Genomic DNA, 6,748 nt, shown 5'->3' with positions numbered 1-6,748 from the left:
GACCAGTTGGGCTCTTGTAAGAATCTCAGTGATGACAGTGGCTTGGATCTAGGTTGGCAATGGAGGACATGGAGCCAACATGACTTGCTGCTGGGTTGGAAGTAGGGAAGAAGAAAAACAGAGGCTGTGTTCTAGACTTCTGGTTTGAGCAGCTGGTAGGTTGGATAGTGTCATCATAATGAGTTGAGAAAGACTGGAAGAAAGACTAGGTTTTCTTTTCTTTTCTTTTTTTTTTACAAGAGGGGATCAGGTAAAAAACAAACAAAAAAACAAACTATCTTTGGGCTGTTTAAAATGTAAGATGTTTCTAACCAGATTTTAAATGAGATTTTTCTTGTTGTTTTGGGATTTTAACTGAAGCCCAAAGCTAAGGACAGTAGATGACCATTGCCCCCCATTTTTTTGGGGAGGTACCAAATTTCTTTATTTGAAGGAATGGTACAAATCAAAGAACTTAAGTGGATGTTTTGGTACAACTTATAGAAAAGGTAAAGGAAACCCCAACATGCATGCACTGCCTTGGTGACCAGGGAAGTCACCCCATGGCTATGGGGAAATTAGCCTGAGGCTTAGCTTTCATTATCACTGTCTCCCAGGGTGTGCTTGTCAAAGAGAGATTCTGCCAAGCCAGATTCGGGTGCTCCCATCTTGTGCAAGTTGGTCACGTGGTCACCCAATTCTCTGATGGCTTTCACCTGCTCATTCAGGTAGTGTGTCTCGATGAAGTCACACAAATGGGGGTCACTTTTGTCAGTGACCAGTTTGTGCAGTTCCAGTAGTGACTGATTCACATTTTTTTCCAAATGTAATGCACACTCCGTCGCATTCAGGCCGCTCTCTCAGTTGTCATAGTCTGGTTTCTTGATATCCTGAAGGAAGATTCGGCCACCTCATTGGTTCTGCAGCTTCATCAGTTTCTCGGCATGTTCCCTCTCCTCATGAGATTGGTGAAGAAAGTATTTGGCAAAGTTCTTCAAAGCCACATCATGGCGGTCAAAGTAGTAAAACATGGACAGGTAAATGAAGGAGGCGCAGAGCTCCAGGCTGATCTCGCGGTTGGTGGTGGCCTCTGAGTCCTGGTGGTAGTTGTGGCGCACCTGCCAGGTGGACGCGGTCGTCATGGCGGTGGCTAAGGACAGGCGGCGGCGGCGGTGGCTGCGCAGCACTAGAGCGGCAGCGGGGGCCTTGTGCCCCCCATTTTTAAAAGAGGTGTTATACCCACCCTCACATGTTAAAAGGTGGCTGAAACTAGGCCTGAGCTTGCCTCTAGCATCTGACAGAGAGGATTCTTTAAAGGTAGTTCATGGAAGTAAGATGCTATTCTCTTTTTATGAGGAGCAAGGCATGTGTGGTTTTTGTTTTTTTTTTTTTTTTTTTTTTTTTTTTTTTTTTTTTTTTTTTTTTTTTTTTTTTTTTTTTTTACCCCATAAGCTGAGAAAGGGACTTCAAGACCACCTCAGAGAGACTGGAGATGCTTGCCAGAAGGAGGGCACTAGTTTGCTCTTTGACCATCAATAAATCAACTTTGCAAGTACTGTATTCCTTCATTCGTCCAAGTATTCTAGGCTGCAGCGTGTGAGGAAATTGGGGACTCGTGCTTGTTGTGTGTTATGTTTATTATCCTATGCTTACATATACCTGTATTGTAAGATACAGCTTTTACTGATCCTAACAGAAATTTCAGATTGACTAGGTAAGACAGAAATGCAAACAGGTAGGTATTCTTATGTAAAATCAATGGTGGAATCTTAGCATTGATAATTAAACCAATTAATTATCGTCTTTTAAATAAGATAACTGAGGGCCTCGAATGCGAATTGACATGTCCTAGGTTTCAATCTGTTAAAAATGCAGCCAGGACAAGAACCCAGATATCCTGACTCTTGGTGATGGTTCTTGCATTAACTCTTTGTTAAGATGGAAGCAAAACAAATTTTCACTCTTTTGGGGGAGACTATTTAAACCAATTCTTTTAGAAGTAGGCCAATAATGTGGGTAAGAACAAGTCTTTTTTTTTTTTTTTTTGGTCTTTTGCCTTTTATTCATTGCTGAGAGACACTTCTGCTTCTCTCAAATCTTTAAGTTCAGAAATTCTCTGAGATTTTGGTTTAAGTAGGAAAAAATAGTAGAAATACTACTGATTCCGTATTGTGTCTTCCCCTTCCTCCTCATATTTCTCTGTGTCCTCTCCCCTACATCCTCATTTTTTTTTTCTTTTGTTTTGCTGGCAAGCTGCAGAACCTCACTGTGTTAAATACCTTCTTCCTAAATTATGCCTTAGCTGCCCCTTTCATGGAGAAGAGAAGGAAATAGCATGTGTGTTTCACCATCACAGTGACATATTTCCCTTGGCATTGTATTTAATTAGATTATAGTGAATGCCATGCTGTGTGGTGCTGTGTTTTATTAAGGCCAACACGTGGTTCCATGATAGAACATGCTGTAAGTCCTGCAGTGCAGGGCAACATGAAATTTGTAGCAACACCTGTGTCTGCTACATCATAGAGGGTAAATACGGGCCAAAATGTCTATGTAAGGGAGGAAAAAGCCAGAGGAAGTGCTATTATCCAAGTAAAAAGCACTCTCAGCTTGAAGCATAAAATCTAAGTTTATGATAGAAAATTTCAAACTTTTTAATAGTATAGGAATGGAGCATTTCATTTTAAGCATGATTGTCTGGTGCAGGCAGTGCTGGAAGGCTGAGGTCACTGAAGGATTCGGGTATTCATCTGTTCACTTGTCCATTTGTTCAATACCTATTTGTTGATCATCTGACTTTTACATAGCACTGAGGGGATACAAAGCTTGTTTCCTTCCTCAATGAGCTTGCCCTGTGGATCCACTTGTGAGCCTTATTTTCCTTATCATTGAAGTGAACTCTGGCTACAACAATACAGCTTTCAAAAAAGGCTCCATTGCAACAAATGTTTGTTGAACACTGGCAGGCTATATGGAAAGAATTAGACTGGATTCTATCTATGTTCTAGTCGGAGCCTTAGCTGTTTCTTTAAATGAATATTTGCTCCTCCACCTCTGCTTATTTTCACATTTTCTTCTTTGCCGAATATAGGAACTTCTTTGTGTGTGCCATGACTCAAACTAAAGAATATGTGGACATTTTAAATCTGAGGTTACTGTATCCATTGGCTTTGCTTTATCTCCTTCCTCCAGGCCTAATTGGGTACTCATACGGAAATATGCCAGGAGATAATAAAATGGCATAGGAATAAGCCACTTGTTGGAAATATATTATGTTCTTTGTCCAAGAACATCATACTGATTGCTGGTATCCATGGAGCATACTCTGATTTTATGTAGCTCCTGTTCAGTCCTGGGCTAAGCCTGCCATTGACAAGCCAGATTTGTTTTGCATCTGATGCTATTGAGAAGTCAGGGTGAATGATGCTTATTGCTGTGTGTAAGTTCTCAGTCCAGAGGACAGACTTTCCAGGAGATTTAAAATGAAGCACTGAAAGGCACACAATGTAACCACTACTTCAGGTCTTCTCTATCTGAAACCTCGAAACACATGAAATGGGGTTGTGTTGCTAGATAGCACCTGTCCTGCCAAAAACTAATGGGCTGAGGATTTTGCCAAATGAGATAAAATCTCATTTCTTTAAAGGGTCGGTTCTGCTCTCCTAGAATGTTTCTGGAGAGGCACCTGGTAGCTCTCTTCAGTGGAAATTACAGAAATAGACAGTTATCACAAGACTGTTTAGTGATGAGATGCCATTGCTTAGCCAGTAGGATGACAGAGTTTGAGCTAGCCAAGCAGTGAGTCCCATTGAGGTTAACCTTAGTAGATAAAGAGTAGCAGTTCTTATATTCATGAGAAGTTCAGACCAGAAGATGATCTATTGCCGCAAGTAGATACCACGAGAAAGAGGAGTTACTGACAGAATATGATAAATAACACAGCTAGATTATACATGAGAAGGGGCTTAAATCTTTCAAAAACTAATGAATAGATGACAATGATAGCTCAGTCAATGCCGATAAATAATAAAAAGTTGCTGGATAGTGGAATATGGGACTAATTTGTGCACCACTCAGCATATGAGATTAAAAAAGTCAGAGTCAAGTATATGTAACATTAAATATGAATGATTAAAATGAGGATGGAATGAAGTGAAAGTCAAGTCTGTATGTGCCATTAAATATGAACCTACAGCACCCATAGGCATTTTTTTCAATCTCTTGGAGGATCAAAGTGTACCTGCCTCTGAAAGCAAATGTGTGTATATTTCTTACATGTGAAAAGAGTCAGTGTAAATAAAGAAACTTTAAAAATGGACAGCATATTCAGAAAGAATTGGTAATGTGACTTTTGATTCTGAACATTTGGATCAGTGTGAGCAGTATTGATATTTGGCTCTGAGAATGAAAGGCAAAGAACCAAAGAACAAAGGGCAGCCTGAGCTGGCAATGGACAAGAGTGGAATAGCAGATAATGAGGAGAGGAGTACAACTAGACACACAGGGCCTCAGATGTCTGGGAGGATAACTGACAAGAAAGGACACAGTCAGGGCAAAGAAATGTGAAATCATGATGTCTTTGATGAATCTTTTCCCCATCAGTCTAGGTATGCTGTAAAGCAGACCTAAAGAAATAAAAAAGCATCATCCAAAGGCCTGTCTTTGAGTTCCATTAACGATGACATGACAGAAGACAAAACATCCACATCCATATGCAGACTCTTTGAAAACACTGATGAGTGAGATGTCATCGAATCTTTTAGTGCTTATTAAATTGTATGGAATAGAGTGTTTCTGTTAGAGGGAAAAATGTATATCCAGCTAGTTAAGAAATAAAGAGACAAACTAATTTGTATTAATCCAAGGAAAACCACTTATCTACAACTAAATGACATGGTGGTTAGAATGGGTCTTTCTAATTAGTCAAATAAGAGCAGCATTGCCCATGTCTGGATACCCTAGCCTTTCTTCATATGTGTAAATTCCATCACGTAAAGACAGATATGAATAAATTTTATCTTACAAGGATGATCAGAGAAGGCCCTCAGGAGAAACAAAATGTTTAGGTATGGAAAGATAAGATGCTATTACTGCTATTGCTTAAAAAGTAAAATTCTAGCTAATCAATCATTTCTGTTCCTTGGTTTATAATTAACCAGTTTGGAAGAGTTTCTTTCTTTTGCCACAAGAAATTGGGTAGTCAGAAGTAATGATGATTTCTGTATAGAGTTGCCCCTGGAACAATGCAGGGGTTAGGGACATTGACCCCCTGCACAGTTGAAAATCTGTGTATAACTTTTGATGCTCCCCCAAACTTAACTACTAATAAGCACTGTTGACCAGAAGCCTTACCAATAACATATAGTTGATTACGTTATCTATTTTGTATGTTATATGTATTATATGCTGTATTATTACAATAAAGTGTGCTAGATAAATGAAAATGTTATTAAGAAAATTATAAGAAAGATAATATATTTACTGTTCATTAACTGGAAGTGGATCATAATAAAGGTCTTCATTTTTGTCATCTTCACATTGAGTAGGCTGAAGAGGATGACGAAGAGGTGCATTGGTCTTGCTGTTTCAGGTGTAGCAGAGGCAAAACAAGTGGAGGAGGTAGAAGGGGAAGCAGGAGAGGCAGGCACACTCTGTGTAACTTTATGGAAATACATCTTAATTTCTGTCTGACTTTTTGCTTTTTCATTTCTATAAGGTATTAATCTTTCTTCAATCATTTGCTTTAGTTTTAGTGCCTGTATCATAGAAAGGTCCATGTTGTACAAGAAGTTAAAATCAGTCTTGAATAATCAGAACCCTTCTGTCAGGTTTTCTGATGTCATCTTCTTTCCTGGCACTGCTTTTATGTCTTTTTCCTCGTTGTCTGGCACTGATTCAGAAACACTCATCTCCATTAAGTCCTGTTCTGTTAATTTCTCTTGTGTAGTGTCTATTTGCTCTTGAATTTCTCCAACATCCATATCTTGAAACCCTTTTTGCCCCACTTTTTTGCCATATCCACAATCTCTTTTTGTTATTTTCTTCATAGGCACTGTCAGAAAGCCTGTGAAGTAATGAACAACATCTGTATATAGTTTTGTCCAGCAGAAATTTATGGTTTTGAGCTGAAGGATTTAACTTTTTTTTTTTTTTTTCCTGAAACAACAATGGCATCAAAAATCCTGGAACCCTTCCAGATGTTTATGGTGTTCTCTCTTTCAGATTCCTTTTCCATATGCAGAAAACTGAAACTGGACCCCTTCCTTTCACCTTATACAAAAATTAACTCAAGGTGGATTAAAGATTTAAACATAAGACGTAAAACTATAAAAACACTAGAAGAAAACCTAGGCAATATCATTCAGGACATAGGCATGGGCCAAGACTTCATGACTAAAACATCAAAAGCAATTGCAACAAAAGCCAAAATTGACAAATGGGATCTAACTAAATTAAAGAGCTTCTGCAGAGCGAAAGAAACTATCATCAGAGTGAACAGGCAACCTACAGAATGGGAGAAAATTTTTGCAATCTATCCATCTGACAAAGGGCTACTATCCAGAATCTACAAGGAACTTAAACAAATTTTTTACAAGAGAAAACAACCCCATCAAAAAGTGGGCAAATGATATGAACAGACACGGACATCTATGCAGCCAACAGACACATGAAAAAATGCTCATCATCACTGGTCATCAGAGAAATGCAAATCAAAACCACAATGAGATACCATCTCACACCAGTTAGAATGGCGATCATTAAAAAGTTG

General features: G+C 38.8%; 1 pseudogene; it reads right to left on the bottom strand.

Moving 5' to 3' along the window:
* Positions 1-409: 409 nt before the first annotated feature.
* On the bottom strand, positions 410-1,145 carry LOC103220276 (ferritin heavy chain pseudogene; annotated as a pseudogene).
* Between the last annotated feature and the right edge of the window lie 5,603 nt (positions 1,146-6,748).

This window comes from Chlorocebus sabaeus, chromosome 14 (assembly GCF_047675955.1).
Source record: "Chlorocebus sabaeus isolate Y175 chromosome 14, mChlSab1.0.hap1, whole genome shotgun sequence".
Taxonomy (NCBI): Eukaryota; Metazoa; Chordata; class Mammalia; order Primates; family Cercopithecidae; genus Chlorocebus; species Chlorocebus sabaeus.
The sequence above is the reverse complement of the archived record's forward strand: the minus strand, read 5'-3'. Positions and strand labels throughout refer to the sequence as shown.